Source organism: Stenella coeruleoalba (assembly GCF_951394435.1).
Source record: "Stenella coeruleoalba genome assembly, chromosome: 5".
Classification (NCBI taxonomy): Eukaryota; Metazoa; Chordata; class Mammalia; order Artiodactyla; family Delphinidae; genus Stenella; species Stenella coeruleoalba.
Window position 1 is genome coordinate 63,878,392 of NC_137150.1, and position 23,477 is coordinate 63,901,868.

General features: G+C 43.4%; 1 protein-coding gene and 1 long non-coding RNA gene across 10 annotated transcripts in view; one reads left to right on the forward strand and one right to left on the reverse strand.

Annotated features, from left to right (window-relative positions):
- DGKG (diacylglycerol kinase gamma) overlaps positions 1-17,135 on the reverse strand; it is a 210,109-nt gene extending 192,974 nt beyond the window's left edge. For 8 of the 9 annotated variants that reach the window (XR_013828564.1, XR_013828565.1, XM_079923090.1 and 5 more), the window contains exon 1: positions 16,833-17,135. The gene's annotated coding sequence lies outside the window, so the exon portion shown is untranslated. Of the gene's footprint in view, positions 1-15,357; positions 15,413-16,832 lie in introns of those variants that run through there. The other variant, XM_079923086.1, reaches the window with a different exon arrangement.
- A 629-nt stretch (positions 17,136-17,764) lies between these two features.
- On the forward strand, positions 17,765-23,428 carry LOC307187154. The gene is made up of 4 exons (XR_013828535.1): positions 17,765-17,818; positions 18,043-18,184; positions 20,947-21,034; positions 23,234-23,428. It is a non-coding gene; the product is annotated as an uncharacterized lncRNA (long non-coding RNA).
- Positions 23,429-23,477: the final 49 nt, after the last annotated feature.

The following is a 23,477-nucleotide window of genomic DNA, read 5'->3' on the forward strand; positions in this document are numbered from 1 at the left end:
CAAAACAACTGGACAGTAAGTAAAATCAAAAGCTCTTTTTGCTGTTGTTGACAAAAATCAATAAAATAGACAATTCTTTGGGGGAGAGAGAGAGAGGAAGAGGGGGAAGAAGAGGAGGAACCACCAATATTAGGAATAAAAATGGGGGCATCACTATAAACGCAAGAGGTTTTATTAAATGATAGGAGAATAAGATAATCAACTTTACAGCACTCCTTTTGAAAGCCTAGATGAAATGGGAAGACTTTTGAGAAAGCACTGGCACTGTGCAGCTCAGAGACAGGAGAGCTCAGCTCGCAATGGTGCTCACACGGCTAATGTGAAAGGGCAGAGAAGAGAAAAGACTCGGGTTTACTAAGTGTACCTGACATGCTGGCACTGCAGGGAGGAACCGCTGAAATCAAAACCTCAAAACTCCTAAATTGGGTCTAATTTAAAGGAGTTTCTTCATGCTATAAGATTATTTCTTGTATTTTCAATTTCAGTAAAAATTATAGCTAATGGATTCCTTAGTTCAAAATCATTGGGCGTATGCCATTTCGTTTCCCCCAAATCTCTTCCAAACCCATGAGCCTTGTTCACTCAAGGGTGTGTATGGGTCGGGAGTGTCAGGAGACCTATACGCCAGGGCCTGTGAGGCGTAAAGCACTTCTGGACTGTTCCTCTGCACCACTGGTTTCTGATGTGGAGAACAACATACCAACAGTATTCTATACCTAGAAATACAGATCTGTCAGAAAATAGAAAAGAGTATAACCCAGGAGTTCAACAAACCTGGGTCTGCATTTCCTAGATTTGTGGCCTTGAGCACATTACTTATTCTTACTTCACCTCTCTGAGTCCAAGTTTCCTCAGCTGGAAAATGGGAATAGTGGTGTCACCTTGCAGAATAGCATTAAACATAATGAATACAGATTTCTTAGCACAGTGCCATAGGACTCCATGGATGCCAATTGCCTTCCCTTCTTTTTTATCAGATACAAGTAAATGTGCCAAGATCCCCTGATACCTTGCATGGCCTCATATAATGGAGAAATGAGTTTGATGAGAAAAGATATGAATTTCAGGGTGAAAAATCTTAGATCTCAATTTAAGGAAGAGGATGGAAGGGAACGATGATGCTTTTCAGAACCAGCTATAAAAGATGAAATGGTATACATTTTCGCTTTCACCCCTCAGAAGCAATTAACGAATAAATCGAAAAAAACTATGACATGGGAACTCTGTGGCAACATCTGCCTGCAGTGGTTAGGAGTGGCTGGGTGCATGAGCTAGATTAGGACACTGGAGGGTTTGGGAGATGAGCACAGAGTTAGTCATTTGGATGAACGTATTTAATAAATTACAGTCCAATTGGAGGGACTGGCCTCCCTGGTGAATCACTTTGAACTAGACAAAAATGGCCAACAGAAAGCAGCCCCAACTAAAGAAGAAACAGTAGAAAGAGAAAAGTAATTTGATTTGATTGACTAACTCTATTTTGATTGGAGTGTGAAATCATATAATGAATTTAGTTTGGTCAGAAAGGCATCCTGTTGCTGATGGAATCACATGCATTTACACAGTCCTCCAACCATTTATAAGGTGTGACTTTTAAATATATAAATAGATCTACTCTCAAACTTATCTTCCTCCCAGCTCCACCTCAAAAACTGAATAACACAGATTTGCCTATCTTTTTCAATGTAAATGTCATTCTCCACATTCAGCGGGTTGATAATTGGTGTTATTTACTTTCAGCCTCCTTCCTCCTCCCAAAATTTCAATACCAAACCAGAAACCAACTTACCAAGTTTGTTTTGTATTATCTATCGGCTCTGTCCCTTCATTTCATTCCTTGTGACAGCACCTCCAATTTCTGAGTAACAGCCTGCTCACTGGCCCCAGCATCTGCCTCTAGTCTTCAGAATTGTCTCATTCCATTTCAGTCTGCTCTGCATATGAATACTTTACTCTAGGAAAACCACTAGTTTCAATTATTTCCCTTCTCAAGAACTAAGAATTACTTCTGACTATCACTTTGTGTCCAATTCCTTTTCCAAGCATTCAAGGTCCTTTATCATCTAGTCTGACCTGATGCCCCACTAGTTTTCGGCAAGACAGTGAAAAACTTGGGAATAGGGATGATGTTGTCATCCGTTCTTCCTGCTGACAGTTGGGACTCTGAGATTAAACGGAAGCAAACAGTGTCAATACTGGATGTAGTCTTCTGGGTCATGATTCACCGTATGCTGAAAGGGGGAGTTCATATCTAGTAATGAAATGCTTGCATCTCATGAGCATGGGGTGGGGGGGCATGTATTTGCCTAGAGACTGATGAGCAAATGATCAAAGAGCTGTAATAACACTACGAATCAGTCTAAAGTGTAGAACTGCTGGTAAAACAAACAGGAGAGGGGAGGTGCCTGGTGACACACACAAATATACACACACGTACACATTATTACAAAGAGTACTAAAAACTGTATTTAAGGACTGGCATGTCTATATGGCAACATGGCTTTGGACCAAAAATTGGTTTATGATGGATATTCATGACCCTAAAGATAGAGCACCTAAAATATCTTATGAGTGAGCAGAAAAGGGTGAGGAACAGTATGATATCATCGTGAGCATGTTCTACCAGCCTCTTGACCACAAGGAGGAAACGAAGGGTGCCTTCCTAGCCCCTACTCTTCTGGCATGAAGGAAGTTGGAACAGTGAAAGGGAACTCATGCTGGCTAAACGTTTGCTGAAAGCCTCATTTGGCTAAAAGAGCATCAGACAAGTGTTTCTATTTCCCTTGTTGAAATGGAGTAAAGAAGTCTAACTGGATGAACTCCTCTGGACCTTACTCTGACCAACAGAAAGACCCTGCTTGCAGAAGGGTGAAGCCAGCATAACAGACATCTTAGGAGAAAGAAGCTACTCCAGCTCAGAGGTCATTATTGTCAAGGAGAAGCCAGCCTGTAATAAACAGCCAGGACCTTTAAACTTAGGCAGACACAAGAGGGAAAAGGAATGGTTCTTTAAAAAAAAAAAAAAGTGCCTGCAGGACTAACCCACAGGTTCATAACTGAAAAGGACGTTTAGAGATAAGAGGGAAGGCACACAATCAAGCAATATACAGGAAGATGGTACAAACTTACATGAAGTACATCATGAAAAAAATAGCTCAGAATGATCTGAAAACATTAAGTGACCAAAGAAACAAACTAACTAACCCAAAACACTACTGACCAAACAATGTTTGAGGGAAGTTTGGGGAGTGGGCTGGTTAATTCTAGAGCAAGTAGAGCAAAGGACAGCTTGGTCTACCGCTTGGGACCAGGATGACCAGGCTCTTTAACCACTGTTATTTGATCTTTGAAGAATTTTGGAGAACAACAACAGCAACAACAAAAAGCCAAAGGACTAGAAACAAGCAAACTAATCTTCATTATCAAAACAATATTGTAGAATATGGATTCTACAAACCATAAACAGTGTGAGCATAATATTAATCTTGGCCAAGAGTCCAAATCATATTTTTTTTTTTTTTTTTTTTTTTTGCAGTACGCGGGCCTCTCACTGTTGTGGCCTCTCCCGTTGTGGAGCACAGGCTCTGGACGCGCAGGCTTAGCGGCCGTGGCTCACGGGCCTAGCCGCTCCGCGGCATGTGGGATCTTCCCGGACCGGGGCACGAACCCGTGTCCCCTGCATCGGCAGGCGGACTCTCAACCACTGCGCCACCAGGGAAGCCCCCCAAATCATATTTTAATGATTTTAAAATAAAATCACATGTAACCTCACTACTAATTATAACCACAATTAACATTTTGCCATAAATTATTTCTAGAATTTCCCTATGTATGTATGCATACACTTTTTTTTTAAACTCTTTTACCCTCTTTCTGACTTTTTTCACTTATTTGTTTATGGTGACCATTATTTGGTGTTACTAAACATCCTTCTACATATTGTTTTCCATGGCTACATAGTACTTTATTATACAAACGGACCATAATTTATTGCTTGTCCCCCATGTTGTTATTTATTATTATTCATTTCTAATGGTTAGAGACTGTGACCTTTATTATTTCTGTTTTAAGGAACTTGCAGAGATTTTATTTGTAACCTAATACAGAGTTTATTTTTGTAAATGTTCTATGAGCCCTGGAAAAGAAATTTCATTCTCTGTATTGTGGGTACTACACAGCATGTATTTTTAAAAAATCATATTCATAATATTACATAATTCCTCTATTTTTTTTTCTTTACTTGATATAGGAAAGCCCTAGAGTGGCATTTTGAAATCTTTTACCATGGTTGTGCTTTGAATGCAACATTAATTTTGCATCTATCAACATTTATTGATGCATATAGTTCTATAACAGTGTATCTTCACTGTGAATTGGACTATTCAGTTATATAAAACCACCCTAATTGTCTCAAAGAATTTGTCCTTGCTAGAGAGGGTGTGGAGAAAAGGGAACCCTCCTACACTGTTGGTGGGAATGTAAGTTGGCACAGCCACTGTGGAAAACAGTATGGAGGTTCCTCAGAAAAATAAAAATAGAATTACCATATGAGCCAGCAATCCCACTCCTGGGCATATATCCAGACAAAACTATAATTCAAAAAGATACACGCACCCCTACATTTATAGCAGCGCTATTCACAATAGCCAAGACATGGAAACAACCTAAATGTCCATCAACAGATGAATGGATAAAGAAGTTGTGGTACATATATTCAATGGAATACTGCACAGCCATAAAAAATAATGAAATAATGCCATTTGCAGCAACATGGATGCAACTAGAGATTATCATACTAAGTGAAGTAAGTCAGAAAAAGAAAGACAAATACCATACGATATCACTTATATGTGGAATCGAAAATATGAACCTATCCATGAAACAGAAACAGAATCACAGACATAGAGAATAGACTGGTGGTTGCCAAGGGGGAAGGGGGATGGGAGAGGGAAGGATTGGGCGTTTGGGGTTAGTAGATACAAACTGGTATATATAGAATGGATAAACAACAAGGTCCTACTGTATAACACAGGGAACTATATTCAATATCCTGTGATAAACCATAATGGAAAAGAATATGAAAAAGAATGTATACATATGTACAACTAAGTTACTTTGCTGTAAGGCAATAATTAACACAACACTGTAATTCAACTGTACTTCAATTAAAAATAAATAAATATCCTGAAAAACATAAAGTATTTGTCTTGAGTTGCATTTAGTCTTACATTAATATCATGACTTTTGCTTTAGTGTTTGTTGCATCTGCTTGCTATACCTTTTCTCAGCATTTTCTTTTTTTTTTTTTTAACGTCTTTATTGGAGTATAATGGCTTTACAATGTTGTGTTAGTTTCTGCTGTATAAGAAAGTGAATCAGCTATACGTATACATATATCCCCATATCCTCTCCCTCTTGCGTCTCCCTCCCATCCTCCTTATCCCACCCCTCTAGGTGGCCACAAAGCACAGAACTGATCTCCCTGTGCGATGCAGCTGCTTCTCACTAGCTATTTTACATTTGGTAGTCAGCATTTTCTTTTAATCTTTGTACACTGTTCTGTTTTAGGGATGACTATGGTAAACAATATATGGTTGAATTTTAGTTTTGGACCCAATATGAAGACCTCTTAAAAATTATGTTAGTTGTTATCAATGAAGTATTTGATCTCATCATTTTCATGCTCCTTTTAATTCTTTTTAATGTTTCCTTGCCATCTCCTTTATTTTTCGTCCTTTGTCATATGAAGTATGTTTTCTTAGACCCCTTGGTTTGGAAGATAGAATAGTGGGGAAAAGAATTCTATAACTTTCTTTTTTTTTCTTTTTTTTTGGCCGTGCCATGCAGCGCAGCATGTGGGATCTTAGTTCCCCGACCGGGAATTGAACCCACGCCCTTTGCAGTGGAAGCGTGGAGTCTTAGTCACTGGACTGCCAGGGAAGTCCTGATAACTATTATTTTCTAAATTTTAAATGTCAAGAATAAAATGAATCTCTCACAGTTGAACCAAGGAATTCAGAACCTTTTATTTACATTGTCCCATCCTGTCCTATATTCTCCAGAGAAACACCAGCTTTTTCAGGATTTTAAAAATGTTATCTGGGGTTTTAAATCTAAATTTGTTGTTTCAAAATTTTGTGTAGCAATACATATCTTCTCTTTGAATATATTTTACTTTTGCATACAATTTAAAAACTGGATTTACAATAATTATTTAGACATCTCTTTTTAAATTGGCTTCAGTACTGATTGCCTATTGTTTATAACATTACTTCCTCTGCATACTTGATTTGATTTTCTATAGATTAAACTCTGCTCATTAGTTCCACCTAATAGACTTTAATTCTGTAGCTGGGTTTTAGTTTCCTTGCCATCCTTCCATACCTCATTCATGTCTTTGCATACCATACTTCATTATCACCTCAGCTTTTTCTTGTTCTCTTCTGATTTGTAAAGGCCATGGCTTCTTGCCCTCTTGATTCCAGTCTCCTAAAATGTTCTTTCAGGTCCAGCTGGAGGAGCTCATTCATTTTAATTCTGTATGCCATTCTCTTGTCTTGCACTTTCCTTAGTTCCTGTCTGTTAAAACATTTATTCTTTCTTAAAGAAGGAAGCATTCTACAGACTTGATGCTTGTCAAATAACAGGTCTTGGGTCTTGTTCTCCCTGAACGTTGAATTAATAGTGGCAGGTGGATGTGCACAGATCCCAGGCAACATCAAGTTCCCAGAATATATTATCCTAGAGTAACTCTAGTTTTATTTTCCTCTTATTGATAGAACAAGTTCTACTTTTTGGAATGTATCACAATTTTCTTTACAATGTCACCAAAATTTCCCAATATTGCATAAACATTTAAATAGATATATGTTGATTCTTGAATGTGAAGGAGTATATGTCCATTACATCAAGTTTCTTATATCCTTAAAATTCTTCACATATTCATTTGTTTTTGTCACTCAGCATGTTGAAGATGGATAGAAATATGTTGTCTCCCTCTGTGATTGTGTTTTTGACCAGTTTATTTTATATATTTTGATATTTTTATGTTATTCAGGATAAAAATATTCACAGATGGTATGTCTTCTAATGGATTATATCTTTTAGTCACATTTAATGCATTGCTCAATGTTTCCTTCATTAAATTCTACTGTGTCTAATACTGCTCTCCCTTCTTTCTTTGGTTTACATTTTCCTGGTATATCTATACTCTTTTTCTTCCTCCTTTCTGTTCCATTTTGTTTAAAAGAGCATATATTTAGAATCAGTTTTTGCCCAATCCATGTTTCTTCATCTTTTAATAAAAATGATTAAACCATTCGTACTTAATGTAATAATATGTTTGACCTCACTTCTATCATCTTATTTTATACTTTTTTTTAATGTTTCCTTGCTATATGCTGTAGTAATTTTTAACCTTGGTGCTAATGTGCCAAATCTTCCTCCTAATTTTGAAGTTAAACACGGCACTTCTAGTTTATATTCAGCTACTATCTTATTTAAAAAATTTTTTAACTTATATTTTTCCATCTATGTCAACAATGAAACAATATTCATGTTGCCCATGATACTAAATGAGGAAGTTAGCCCTCTAAGGGTTTTTGGTTGTTTTTTTTTTTTCTGGAGTAATCTGAGTTTTTAGACCCAGATATTATTATTAAATTTCTTATGTATTTTTTTATTAAGAATGATTTTTGAGAGTTGCATTGTTTCGTAACCACATTAACAACATTTAAACATTAAGTCAGTGTTTGACTGGTTTCATTTTTCACCTCATACCTTCTATATCTCATCTTCTCCATTCTCAAACTTTAATGTTCATTAATTTTCTTGTTGATCAGAGTATTTGGAGTAAATACTTTTTTTCGGTTAAGGATTTTAGTGGTCTACTGTCTGGGTACTTTTTTTTTGTCTGAAATTATCTTTTCTTTTTCTTCACAAATTACTGAATACAGAATTCTGGGTCGTAATTTTATTACCACAAAATCTGACAGCCATACATCAACTTTCTTCTGACATTTAGTGTTACAGAATGTCTGGCACATGCTTTTTTTTTTTAATATAATATTTTTTTCTGATAGTATAACAACAGATTTTTTTTATTCATATAAACAATTAACTTTCATCAGAATATTGCTTTAATTTTCTCTGGTAAACAATGAACTATTTTGAAATGAAATCAGGAAAATATTTTTCTATATTTTTTATTATAACTTGTCTTCCATTTCCCTTTCTCCTAAAAAATTCTGCATTTTTATATTTAATGTGTTGAATTCTAGCCTCCATTTTTTCACTCATTATGTCATTTCTTTCTGTATTTTCTATCAGTACTATGAGAATTTACATTCATTGTTGGTTTTCTGCATTGTTCTAATGTTCATGCTCCCATTGTATGATTTGAATTCTGCAAAATATTTTTCATTTTAAAAGAGGTCAATTTCCCTAATCTCACATTGCTCCCTTTTGATAGTTCCTGCTATATCCTCTTAAATCTCTGTATATACAGCTTGGAGATTTTGTTTAAAGGTTTCTCTCTTTTATTTTAGTGCCTATTTTATAGGGAGACATTAGTTTTGCATTCTCATATATCTCCTTTCTTTTGAACTACTAAATACTGTTTTCATAAACTTCCACCACGTGTTGATTGAAAGTGAGTCCCACGGCCCATCACCATGTGTGCTGGCCAAGACCTGTCCGAGGCGGCAGTTACATGACTGAGATTTGTTTTCCATCACCTACCTGTCTAGCACTCCTACAGTCCCTGACACTTAAAATATATATATATATTTACTTTTATAAATGGTGGTAAAACATACATAACATAAAATTAACCATTTTAACCATTTTTAAGTTTACAGTTCAGCGGCATTAAGTATATTCACATTGTTGTGCTACCATCACCACCATCCATCCACAGAACGTTTTTCATGTTGCAAAACTGAAACTCTGTACGACGAAATGATAACACCCCATTCTTCCCTTCCCACCCCCAGCCCCTAGCAACTAACATTCTACTTTCTGTCTTTATGAATGTGACTGTTCTAAATACCTCATATGAATGGAATCACGGTATTTGTCCTTTTGTGCCTGGCTGATTTCACTTAGCGTAACGTCTTCAAGGTTCATCCATGTTATAGCATGTGTCAGAACTTCCTTCTGTTTTAAGCCTGAATAATATTTAGTTTTATGCATATGTCACATTTTGTTTATCTGTCTATTCATCAATGGACACCCGGGTTACTTCCACCTTTTGTCTATTGTGAATGATGCTGCTGTGATCGTGGGTACGCAAGTATGTTTTCATATACTTGCTTTCAATTCTTTTGAGTATATGACCAGAAGTGGAATTGCTGGATCATATGGTATTCTATTTTTAATTTTTTGAGGAACTGAGATTCTGTTTTCCATAGTGGTTGCACCATTTTACAATCACACCAACAATACACAAGGGTTTCAATTTCTCTATAGCCTCAGTAACATTTGTTATTTTCTGTTTTTTGTGGGGTTTTTTGATAATAGATATGCTAATGGATATGAAGTGTTATCTCATTATGACTTTGATTTGCCTTTTCTTAATGATCAGTGATACTGATTATCTTTTCATGTGCTTACCGGCCATTTGAACATCTTCTTTGGAGAAATGTTTTTTAAATCCTTTGCCCATTTTTGAATTGGATTGTTTGTTTTATTGTTGTTGAGTTTGGGGAATTCTCTATATATTCTGACTATCAATCCCCTTTCAGATATGTGATTTGCAAATATCTTCTCCCACTCTTTGCAGTCCCTGCCACCTTAACTTAGAAATGCCCAGTGAAATTCTGGGCTCCTACCCCACACTTCAAAATCAGAATCTCTGAGGGGAAAGTCTCCAGGTAATTGGAATGTAAATAAAAATTCATTCAAGAACTGCTGGGTTGAGTGCTGCCTTGTGAGCACTTAGAAGAGAAAGCAAGGATACTTTGGAACTAACCAAGTTTCACTCAGAAGTCATAGCAGGTGATTCCTAAGTCTTTTTGACAAGTCTATTAGTTATGTAACTCAGAGAATGTGGTAGACAGAGGTTTTAAGCACAGGATATTTGACAAAGTTTCCCATGAGCCTTGCAGGCACGAGGGAGAAATACATGTTGAATGCAAAGACAGGGACAGTACGCCCAAGACCACGGATGGAGTGCAGCGTCCAGTGTAGGTTCTGACATGTTAAAGTGAGTTTTAGAGAAATTGTAACGGAGTCATAGGAGATTTTCCAGAGGAGGTTAAGAATTAAAAACCCTGTAATTTGATAAATCACTGAGGGAACTTCTTGTTCAGCAATGGTTCTTAACTCTGCTGAACACTGGTGTCACTTGGGGCCCTTTAAAAAAAAAATATTCAGGCCCAGGCCCTAACCCCAGAACAATTAAATTAGCATCTCCTGGATTGGGACCCACAACTGGTATTTTTGCAAAGCTCCCCAGATGATTTTAATGTTTAACCAGCATTGAGAACCACTGGTCTAGAGAAAAGGCCCATGTTGACAAATCTGTGAGGCTCTAATATGGAAGAGGAATACAAGAGTTTCTGTAAAAACCCCCATGCTTGACCACTCACCTGGCAGAAGTGGGCACTGGTCTAGCTGGGTCAGCAGATGGCTATTGGCACAGCTTGCCTGTCAAGCCCAGACTCTAAATGCTGTGAAAAGTCTCCTCCCTTTGTTAAAAAGGCATGAATCTCCTTGATACGGATCTTCCAGATACTGGCAGTACATGTATCAAGATAAATGAAAATTGACTCTCCTATGATCTTGTTGGCTCTTGTGGTTTCACCTACCACTTAGACTTATGCCTCCCCAGTGTTGGGTCTCCAGCCACATAGCTCATCTATCAACTACCTCTCCATCTGCATCTCTCACCAACATTGCAAATTTAGCAGGCCCCAAACTGAACTCATCAATAACCTCACTCCTGCTCCTTGATCCTCTTGGTGGATGGAACCACTATCCTCCCAGATGCACAAGGCAGAAGCCTGGGAATTGCTAGGTTCCTCTGCCCTCCTCACTACCTTCAGATTCACCTAATTACCAGTTCTTTCCTGATCCTGTCCCTTCCTCCATCCGTACTAGCTTGTCCAGCCCTCATAGTTCCTAACTTCCAAAAAAAGCCTCCCAATGGGCAGCCCTGCTTCCTGTCTTCTACCCTCCCGACACTGCAGCTAGAGGGGCTGCTCTAATGTTAAAATCTGATCACGTCAGTTTCCACCTAACATTTCTTGGTGGCCCCTCACTGTCTATGAGAAACGATCCACACTCTTTAACTTGGGAGACAAGACTCTCCTGTCCACATCTCTAGACTCATCTCCCATCATTTGTCAATGCACAGTTTTTGCTCCAGCAACACTGGAGACAAGAGCTGCCTCTGAGCCTTGCTTTACACTGTTCCCTCTAACTAGAATGTATTACCTATACTCATATCTTCACTTAACCTTTAGCCAGCCTTTGGATTTCAGCTGAAGCCCATCTACTCCAGAGAGTATTACCTGACTTTCTTGGTCCAATACCTTCCCAGGCTGGGGAGGTAACCCGCCTCTGACTCTCATCTAAAGGTAATGCTGCATGATTATCTGTTTCTGTCTCTGTTCTACCCAGTTCCACCCATTTCCCAGTTGGAAAATAAGCTTGCTTCTCCTTTTAAATCATGATACCAGGAAAGAATCTTTAATTTTCACTGAGACATCAATGAAAACCATCAATGATTAAGAGGTTAATTCCAAGAGAATAAAAGAACATTTCTGCAGGAAACAAAGCATTAGGCTTCTTCAGAATCAGAGATGGAAAGAGTATGCCCTGGACAAAGCAATGGGGAAGAATGGTGAGACCTTGGTCTGTCCTGGAGGCGTGAGCCCACGCAGGGCCCTTCCCCTTTAGATGCAGGATTCCTCATTTTGAATAGGAAGGCCTGGGACCCATTGCTTCCTTGGCTCCTTCTCTGATCTCATTTTTCCGTGACGCTAGAGACTCTTAGATCTGCCTCAAATTCATACAATCTTTTGGCCTTACTGAATATATTCCAGGGTGCCAAGACATCATGCAATTGAGATCACGGAACCACTCTCCTTAATCTGTTCAGAATCATAGAATAAGAAAGCCACTACTACCATCACCATTATTACCACCACCACCACCACCATCATCATTATCATGAACCACCATCACCACCCACCACCACTACTGTCACCACTACCACCACCATCATCATCATCATCATCATCACGATCATCACTATCACCATCACCCTCATGGCAAAGACAATTTTACTTTTTTAAAATGGGAAAAATAACTTATAAAAATGTCTTAACTTGAGGTGTTGATGTTAATCCCAGGAAACACTGCAGAACAGGATGTGGAATGAGCTTTTAGGAGTGAAGTTGTGATCCTGAGAAATCAAAGTGGGTTAACTGCTAGTAGTTTATGTCAAAGTAACAAAATTGCTTCTTTGACAACATTATTAGGCAGGGAGATCAGGGAAATACCAGTGATAAAGAGTATCTGGACTTTATCAAAACGTTTGATATAATTCCTCTGATAATCTTTTGAAAAAGATGAAGAATTATGGATTTAGTGATAGTACAAGAAGTTAAATAAATTTTCTTAAAAAGTGCTATTTACTTATTGAATTAACATTGTCTTTCAGGAGCATATAGTGCAATGTCTCAGAATGCTGTAATATTCATCACTTTTTATTGATGACTTAGTTGAAGAGGTCATCAGGTTTGGGGACAACAGGAAGCCAGCTGGAAGGGACAGTATATATGCTGGATAGCAGAATCAAAGCCAGAAATATCTGGGCAAGCTGGCAAGACAGACTGAATTAAACAAGATAAAACTGGGAATAAATGCAAGGGCTCTGTATTTGAGTCCCAGGTAGCTTCTGTACAAGCATGGAAGGGGAAGGGGGTGGCAGGCAGGGGATACAGTTCAAGAGTAAGTTTAAAAGACAGCTGGGTTTTTTCAGCCGATACTAACCTCAACAGATGTTACTTGTATAGACTGCTAGTTCAACCTGACAGGGTTTTAAGAGAAACATGAGATGTACAAAAAAGGAAGTGATAAACTCACTGTACTTGGTGCTGATTAAGCATCCCTTGAAATGCTGTGTTTTATTCATTAAGAATAAAGAAATTAGGGGAAAATGGGGCAACAGTGATAATGATAGGACAACACTGGAGCCAGTGGCCTATGGGGCAGGATGGTGCAGTGGGAAGGGCACTTGCCAGGGAGTCAGGAGCCAGGTTATGCCCATAGTTGGTGGTGAGATCCTAACCAAGCCAGTACTTCTCTCCCGGGCTGACGATCCGCCTCCCTGTGGAGAAGCACAGGGGGTGGTGGTTGGCTGGCCCGCTCTCCTAGGTTTTGGCCCTCTGGTCAGACCACACTATGGGTGGGTTCCTTTCTCCTGACGTCACACCCATCCAAGGACAAAATCTCTTGAGCCCCCAAGCAAAATTTTACACTCTTGAAATGCTATTAACATTGCAAATAATACCAATATTTCCCTTGGGAAGCCTTCAAGAGAACCCCTTCTCTGACTTCCTGGGAAGCCAAGATGATGACAATTCACATTATCACACGTGATATTTACTGAGGTGGCAAAGCAAAAGCCCTGGGAAAATAGGCTTTGAAATCATAAGGGCCTGAGTTAAAACTCAGCCTCTCTACTACTAGCTTTACAACCACTTACTTAAACTTCCTGAGACTCAGTTTCCTTGTCTGTGAAATAAGGTTACCACCAGGCTTGTAGTGATTTGAGTCTGAAGTAAGACAACGCATGCACAAAATACAGCACAGTGAGGGGCACAAAGTAGGTGCCCAATAAATGGTATAGCTAATGTTACCCTACATTTACTACCACCGTCCCTCCTCCTCCCCTTCGTCCTCCTCTGGCCAGGCAATGTGTTGGTTGCAGGGGATACTGTGGAAGACAAAATTCACACCTCTGCCTGCACCAAGCTTACAATCTAACCAGCACTGTCCAGTAGAACTTTCTGCAATGATAGAAATGTTCTATACGTGCCTTCTCCAATATGGCAGCCAGAAGCCATATGTGGCATTTAAGTGCTAGCAATGTGACTAGTGTGACTGAGAAACTGAAATCTTATTTTTATTTAATTTTAATGAATTAAGTGAAAATGCTAACAGTCACATGTGGAAATACATTGCACAACTCTAGACAGCTTTCAGGTGCATTTCTGAGACCAACCAATCTGAGCAGAACAAAGGTTCATCCAAAGAGAAACGCACATAGAGCACCCAGTCCATTACCTGGAGAATTCTCTACCACAGAATGCCCCCTTTCGTATTGCCTAATTCAGTTTCTCTTCTGCGGCCACAGTTTTTTCACCTGAGGACATTTCTTTGGATGATACGTATCACTTTATTTTTTACTGCATGATCCACAGTCACTAGCCTTGAGCGGCTGGGGTGGGAAGGGAAGTGAGGCAGGTGAACTCTGTTACATATGAAAAGGTATCAACTCCCTCTGTGGTGTGGTAGTGGAATTCTAATACCTGGTGTAAACAAACACTTCTTCGAAAATGGCCAGTATGTGAAGAAGCTGTTACCGATTGGCTGGGCTGGCTGAATTTGGCTCTGATAGTGATGTACCTTCCTAGGAGGGAGGGCTGTTCTAATTATTTGTGTGGAGAAGTGGGACGTTATGCCATTTACATATTTTACACACTAATCTGATTTGTGTGCAATTGTGGGTGGTTTGATTCTTTGCACACTTTTCAACGTCCCACATTTTCTACCTTCAACATGAATTACCTTTACACTGAAAAGGTATATCATAGTGTTGCAATACAATAAGATATTTTTTTTAAGAAAAGAGTTTTACCACAACAAAAACGGTAGGGGCAGCCTCCCCTCTGGGGATCAGCAGTAGAGGGAAGAGCTGCTGCTTTATGGGTACTTTCCTGAGCAGAGCCTCTCGAGCACAGCTGGGACCTCTGGGAGTGCAAGGTTGGCGGGATCCTCCCCTACCTGCTGCAGGTGCTCTGCGAGATTTGAGGGGGAGCTGGAACAGATGTCCTCAGTAGTTTCTCCTACCTCTGAAAGTCTAGGTTCCAAGACGCTCTGATTGTTTATCATTTTCTCCCCATGTCTGGGTTGATCTGAACCAAACACTGACATGAGATTGTAAGGTGGCAAAGACTCATCCACTTGCTCCCTACTCCCACACCCCTCCCAGAAAAATGCTTGTAATAACGCCTACAGTGCTATTCACAAACGTTAAGGGTGATCCGTAAAGAAAAGACTTGGATGGGAGGTACAGCAGGGAAGTTAGCTTAGTGGCAGACGCTGTATTTCATGAGTATCATTTACCTTCGGAAAGGAGGCAAGTACAGCCCTTTTTAAGAAGACTAAGTCCCTTCCCACGTTAGGACACAGCCCTGGAATGAGAGGGGCATAAAGCACAAAGGTAAATTCTGTGTGTGTGTGTGTGTGTGTGTGTGTGTGTGTGTGTGTCCAAATAGTGATGACACTTGCCCCCTATGATCTAATACCCTTCGCTGACAACGAGGGATGCCCTGTGCTCCAGTAAGCGACTCTGAGAGCTGTTTTTTAAACAAAAAATCCCAGGCACCGAAATAGCGACGTCGTCTCCCCCTTTCGAGCCCGAGGGTCAGTTCCCAGCCCTGTGTCCTGACCGCTGCCCCTCATCAGCGACTCCCCCTGGTCCACACCTCCCAAACCAAGGTGCGTTCCCCCAAGTCCCGAAATGAAAGAAGAACAAACGGCCCTCCCAGGCCCTCTTCCGGACAGCGAGGTCATCGTATGCTAATGAAGCCGGAGGAGACAGCCGCCCAGCGCCCGCCTGCGAGCGTGCCCGCGGGTTCGCAGCTCTACTGCGCGCCACTGCGGCGCAGCCACAAATCACGGCGCGCTGCTGCAGACCCTCCTGCCTCACCGCGGGGAAAGAGGGAGGATGCGGGAAGGTCTGAGTCCCGCACCTGGATCGCTCACACCTGGGAGCTGCCTCCTGGCTCCGGTCTCGTGCTTCCCGCTGCAGTGATGGCACGGATGGGGACAGCTCATCAGAATCACCTGTAGGGCTTTTTCGAACTCCACAGCCCCCTCCCCAAATACTAGCCTACTCGTCTAGAGGAAGAAAATCACTGAATGTGCAGGATGAGTGCACTGGTGGAGTTTTCGAAAGCCCCACAGGTGATACCAGATGCACGCACACACAGGAACACACATATTGTGAGTCCGAGACTAAACAGGTCAACCCGACGTTCTCTCCCTGACCCTCCTCTCCTTCCGTAGCTACTATTTGTCAAGGTCTCCGCGTTCGCTTCAGCTTCCCTTTACGACCCCTAGCTCGGGGGCTTTGTGGAGTCCCCCAAAGTCCTGGAACCCCGCGGGACGGTCAGACGCTTTGGCGGCCAGACGTTAGAAAAAGTGTCCCCGCTCTTTGCCGCCCTTGTGCACCCTGGAGCGCGAACTGAATACTAGAAGGGGCGAAATCTGACCAGTTGCTTCAGCAAACTGCGTGGAGCCAGGACGCCTCCCGCCCGCACACCTTTAAGATTCGGAAGGTCCTCCCAGTCGAAGAGGAAGCCGGTGCGCCACCCCGGGCGACTCCCCGTGCCCTCACCCTGCCAGCGGGGCATCTCCTCCGGCAGGGGCTGTGTGGCAGGTGGCATCGTCGGGGGCGGGGGGGGGGCGCCGAGGCCTTGTCTGCAGCTCCGTCCCCTGGCCACGGGACCGGCTCCCGCTTTGCTCCCCTTTTCCAAGTTGCTGCAACCCGCGCCCCCAGCCCGAGCCCCCCTCCACCGCGCCGGCCACGGTCTTACCTCAGCATGCAACACTTTGTTGCGCGGTTCTCCGGAGCGCTCCTTCCTTGGGGCTTATTCCCTTACTTGGGAGGAAAGATGAACCGAGAGACTGAAAGGGGACCCAGGCTGGCGTCTGGGCGTCTTGCGGCCCGCGCAGCCCTCCCGGGGAGGGGGTTGGAGCTCGGGCGGCCCGGAGGGGGTTAGGCAGCGCCGGGGTCTCTGCCCGCTCCGGTACCCGCGGCTCCTGAGCGGTGCGTCTCGGCTGCCCGCTACTACGGCACTGCGGCGCCCTGCCCCTCGCGGCGGGCAAGTCAGGATGCCACGCTCAGAGCTGAGCCCTGCTTGCGGGCGCAGAGCCCGCCCCCCGCCACACAACCGCGTGCGCGCGCACACGCGCCACACCCCCGCGCGCGCGCGCGTACACACGCGTGAATGCGGGTGGGCTCCGTGAGAGCCCGCGCCCCTTTGGTAGTTCGAGCACTTCTCACGGGTAGCGCTTCGGTTTGGGAGGAAGAGTTAGAGGCTGAGTGGTTTGGAGAGGATGCAGCAGTGGTGGGCTCCGCAGGGAGAGGCCAAAGGCCCGCTGACTCAGGGGACAGGGACAATGGTTTGACAAATACCCACATCTCAGCCAGGGCCTAGGCTGCCTCACTATCTCGACCAAGTCAAAGAAAAATCAAAAAATTAAAAGTCAACAAATTCGCTCCATTCCCTAGGCACTGTCTCTAGCATTCAAATCACTGCCCCTGCCCAGGGACCTTTTTTGGAGGCTGGGGATTGGTGGCTGTTCAATCTGAAAAGCTTTCTCCCTCCGCAGGTATAGTGGCAACCGCCGCCGCTCCCCGGAGCTGGGCTCTGATCGCTGGATCAGGTCTCAGGACTGAGGGTTAATTCCCTTTCTCCTTTGCTTTTAGGTGACCATGGGCTGTTTTCCTGCACAACAAATAGACCTCTTCTTACTTTTAAAATGTAGAAAAGCACAGAAAAGGGGCTGGGAGTGAGGGGTAAGTGATGAGGGCCAACATTGGCCAAGGCACCACTCTTTCCATGACGTGCAGGTCTGTATGGGGTGACAGTGGTGGTGATGACACTATCTCAGGCATGTCACACCAGCAGGGTGACTTCTGTCCATTTCACACCACATTTAGAGTCATCCGGAGTTTGGTCTCTCATCTGTAAAATACGTAAAGTTTACCAGTTTCCACAACTGAGAATTCTTTTCCGCCAGCAGGCAGTAAAGGTCCCCGGCTCAGGACTGCAGCCAAGAAAAGCTTTCGGCGGATGCAGAGGCGCCAGGGGGCCCTGGGTGTCTGGGCACTTGGGGAAGAAGCCTCAAACCTGAATGTCAAACAGCCCCGAGGACCCTGACGGTCAGTGTCCATATTGGGCCATCTGCAGGCAGGATGAAGGGACACATGAGAAATTGAGGCTCAGAGATTTCCCAAAGGTTGCAGAGCATAGTGAAGGCAGTGCCAATACCAAGGACCTCATGTTCATACTTCATCCCGCCATTCACCTGTCATCTATCTATCTATCATCCTGGCTTGGTTCTTAAAGTTCCCTTCAGCTGGACTGAAATAATCCTGGTGAGGGTGCTCTCAAAGTTCTTTTATCTTTTCTTGTTTTCCTTTCACTCACTGACTCATTCATTTCTTGACTATCTGTTAAGCTCCTCCTGTGTCTTCCAGCACTCTCCCCTGACTCTAGTCCTGGGCCTTCCTTGGGAAGAAAGAGGAAGCAAGAGACAGAATGGGCTTAGAGCTGTCCCTGTCCCTGATAGAAGAGAAGGCTGGTCTCAAGCTTACTGTATGCATTTTCACTGTGCTAGGTTGGGTGGATGTAGAAGACAAAATCCTCGCCTTCTGAACCACATTCTCTGGAGGGAAACACGCTTATCCACACGTCACAAGAAAACAGTTTTGTTCTGTCTAATCCTGCCTCCTTCCAAAGAAGGGGAAACTGAGAGAGAGCTTGTATTTGGCCGGGCATTATGGTGGATATGGGGATGCATGCTTGCAGGTAGGGGTTGGTGCAACATGGAGTTATTCTGCCTATTTGAACAGGAAGGAAATAAGTTGGGTGGGAGGAATGGGAAAGACAGAGACAGAATGCAGACACTTGGCTGGGAGTGCGCTGAGGAAGAGTAACGAGAGAGAAACGTCCAGAACAGGGCTGCCAAGCAAGGATTTGGAGAACAGGGATGCTTGCAAAGATCAGTAAGCAGTTTGCTAGGGGAGAGGGGGCTCGCTACGAGGTTCCTGCTCTCTACCCTTCCTGTGAGATAAGGCATTTGTAAAGGCATCTGTTCCCCAATTTGTGAGCGGATTCCTTTGGGGAACTCAGGGTGGTGTTGAGTTCAGCATCTGGGTTGATGTAGGGTGAGTACAGAGAAGCCTGTGTGGGCAGAGGACTTAAAGACAGCTGGCCACTGGGTTACATGCAAATAACATGTGGGAAAAGGGTTGTGCAAGAGGTTGAAGCAATGCGGAAGGCAGGGGGCTGGAGGTAGGGAGAGGCATGGAGAACATTTATGTTGATTGAGACTTCATGGGGGAGGTGAGGTTTGGGATGGGATGTGAGAGGAGAGTAGGGATCTGACACACAGATCAGCAAGACAGGAAAACCTAGGCTGAGGGAAAGCGAAAGCACAGAAGGAGGACGACTCAGGGTGATTTCTGGGCCTTACAGTAGAAGAAAGGAAGTTGGGACCCTGTTGTAGAGGGTCCCTAAGTGCCCTGCCAGCCGTGTAGACTTCAGGCTATGAGTATCGAGGAACTATGGAAGATATGCGCTTTTTGTTGTTCTCGTTTGGTTTTGACAGGGAAGGGGCTGGGAAACCTCTGATGCCAGCTTCCCCGGGTAAGGGCTTCCTGTCAGAATGGAGAGCCGAGGAGGGTCAGGCGGCAGAGATGTCGTGTTGCTGCCTCCGTGAGAGCCCAGGGGTGCAGGTGGCTCACTGCAACAGGGCGCCCAGTGAGGGGCTGAAGCCCAGGCCCCACCATGCCAGCTGTGCAGCGTGGCAGAGCCAGTGTCCTGCCTTTTCTCTAGTTTGCACAGAGGTTTGGCATGCACTGACAGAAGCCCTGGCTGCTGAACTCTGTCTTTGAAAAGGCTGGAGCCCCAGTGAAACGAGTGAGGATTTATTGAGCATTTGCTGTAAGTGCAAATACAGGTAAAGTGGAAAGAGTCTGAAGCAGGAGTAGCTGTGAGCCTGAGCACACCTCTGCTCTTGGGTGACACTGGGAGATGCATTGCAGGGTACAGAGGAGGAAGCTTACTTCCTCCCCCCAGAGCATTTGCAACCCATGGCGGCTATAAAACAAACACTCAAAACGATTAAGAAGCAATGAGAGACAGTATAAAATTAAGTGTTGAGTTGTATAGAGCAGATTCTCAGGGCGTGAGAAGGGAGACCTCCTCCGAACTTGAAGAGTCCCGGAGGGTTTCAGGGAGGGGGAAGTTCTGGGCTTCCCAGTGGAGGCTGTGTTGGGTCCAGGTTGGAGAGGAGAACGCGAGGAAAGGGCTGGAGGCTTCTGAGCGTGGGCTTTAGCCTCCGTGGCCACTCTAATGCTGTTCCCATTGGTGGCCAAGCACTCTGATGAGTCACCCTTGTTTCTGAGAGACAGGGCATTTTTGGATGTTTCACTGGCTCAACACTTTACATTCCCTGAGACTTCAATGTTGGCAGCTCACACTTGCCATGTTGCTCTGGGAACACATCATCCAAGCCAGCAGCTGATGCCTGATCTCTATTGCCAAGGCAAAGCTGGGGCTGCGTCAGGTACCTGTGTCTGGAAAGCTTTAAGGTGGACCGTCTCTGACAAGCTGGGGGAACTGTGCGTGATGCTGCCCATAGCTGAGGTCACAGAGGTGGGGTCAGTGACTAGGGACCAGGCGACCTGACTTCAGTCAAGACCCTGCTTGGGGGGATCAGTTTGCTTCATTTTTCTGGGCCTAACTTTTCTCACCTGCAAAACCAAAAACTTACACTAGATTATCTCCAAGTTGCCTTCCACCCAGTATTTCATGATTTCATAATTAGTAGGATCTTTCCATTTTATCAAATAGGTAGAAGATGGGAACGGATATTAAAGTCCTAACTTTAGCTTTCCTCTTTGCTTTGGTTGTAAAGGTTGTGCTTGAAAGAAATTGTGAGGCTGTGGATGGGGACAGAAGAAGTAGGAGGCTCGGCTCCTGGTCACAGTTTTGCCAAGAACAGGGTAAGTGAATCCAGCCCTGGGAATGTAGGCAGGGCAACCCCCTCTATGGGCCTCGGGTTTCTTATTAGTAAAATAAGGAGGTTGGAAACGGTCTCTACAACCCTTTCTGGCTCTGCTACTATGTTAAGTACTGTCAACTGAACAACTTTTAAGTACTGGCTCATAACCGGGGTGGACCACCTCCACAAGGCTAGCTTGAAAAATAACCACAATAACAACTGATAAACTTGGGGGGAAAGCACAAGAGAGCAGCCATGAGGTTAAGAGTAATAAACACACCATTTAGATGGAATTGGAAGACCTGGGTCTGTGTCTCTAAGCCTCAGTTTCCTCTTCTGTAAAATGGAACTAGCAATACCTGTACCACTGGATAGGGTAATGATTAAATGAAGAAGCATATGTGAAAATGCTTTGTATATTTAGAATTGCTATGCAAAAAATGTATAGTTATTAAAGATGGTCTGTTCCCCTAAGACAGTCTGTCTTTAAAAAAAAAAAGCCCAATTATATTACTTACTCACTGGTCTGCTTCTTAGGAAGCAACAATTTGGGTCAGTAACTGTCTCCATGCCCCTAAGGATAGCAATATTTTAACATGAAAACTTAATAAAGGAGCTGGCGGACTTTAGACTAACAGGCTGCAAATCTGCCCCCTGCCTAGAATTATGCAATGTTACAGTGGATTTCTCAGGAACTTTGATTGGGTTTATTTGAAAAGGAAGGAGACACCCACCCATCCAAGATCCTGCTTTGATTGTTGCCTGTTGAGGGAGGCCCGGTGGGAGGAAGGGAAGGGAAGTGTGAGGAAGTAGGGACAGAGAGAGAGAGAAAAGCCTGTTGCCTTCCTGTTGTATTTTGGGCAATGGATGCTTAACTTCATGCTTTAATGAGCTTGTAAAGAGGCTAATTTTGGTTCACTCACATCACTCTGGATCTGTTTTCTGCTATGTCTGGTCAGGAGACACTGCTGTGGAATTCTACACTGCTGTGGAATTCTTCACTGCTGTCCCTAAAGGGGAAGCTTTTCTGGGGACCCCTGGGAAGAGCCACAGGGAGGAAAAGCTTCCAGTTCCATAAATGACCTTGTGCTTCAAAGCCTGTCCAACTCACAAAACTTTTGAGAGAATCAGTCCATTTTTAAAAATACTGGTCACTTCTTTATCTCTTGTTAACCAGTTTAGAGGGACAAAATGTCACAATATGTTAGAAATTAAGGGGGCCCCTAAGGGCTGGCCCTTCTCTCATCCGTTCTCCCGCCCTGCTGCCAGAATTACTTTCTGAAGGCAGACACCCCAGAGCCCTCCCTCTGCTTAAAAGCCTTCAAGGCCTCAGATTCCTCATCTATAAGATGGACATGATAATACTTACTATGCATAAGTTTTTACAGGGTTTAGAAGAAATTATCTATTAAAAAATTCACACAGCATAGCACAGGGAGATCAGCTCGGTGCTTTGCGATGACCTAAAGGGGTGGGATAGGGAGGTTGGGAGGGAGGCTTAAGAGGGAGGGGATATGGGGACATGTGTATGCATATGGCTGATTCACTTTGTTGTGCAACAGAAACTAACACAGTATTGTGAAGCAGTTATACTCCAATAAAGATCTATTAAAAAAATTAAAGTAGCTGCAAACAAAAGTTAGCACAGTGTCAGTCACATAGTAAGTTCTCAGTGAATGGAATTATTGTTGTTACTGCTTTAGAATAACCTTGATATTCCCTAAAATGGCATGTGAGGTCCTCCATGAAGTGGGCCCGGCTAACTCATCCACTTACACTTCCTGTAAGCCCTTCAAGGACTCGGTCCACACGTTGACTGGCTTCATCATCCCCACACACCTTGGACCCACCCATCTCTGTATCCTACTCAGGCTCCTCCCACGGCAGGGAGAGCTGCCTTTTTCCTCTTACTCTTTCTATAGTGCTACCTCTTAAACGCACTCTGCTGAAGTTAATTATCCCCTCTCCTCTCCTCCCATTGAGATTTATTTAACACTTATCCTAGTATTTACAGCAGGCTGCCTCCTATTATGGTTCCTTGCATGTGCTTCACACCCATTGCCCTGCCCCATCCCTGGGACAGCAGTTGTTCCTCACACTACACCTTAATCATCTTCCTGTCTGTCAGAGAGTATTGTGCATCGTAGGGGATCAGTAATATTGGATTGAATTTAAAGAAGACCTCCTTGTTGTCCCTGAGGTTCTACCACTGAGGGAAGGTTGATCCCCACTTTCAAATCTTCTAAAGAGCTACCAGTCGCTGAGCACATACCGTGTGCCAGGCCCTGTGGCGGGTTCCTATGTTCACCCTCCTGAGAGCACCTTCATCCTCACTTTACCCTGGAGATCTGATCGCTCAAGATCACCCAGGCATTAAGCAGTGGAGCTGGTGAGAGAAACCAGAACCCTCGGTGAGTACACTCCCCACTTCCTCTGAGTGAGTG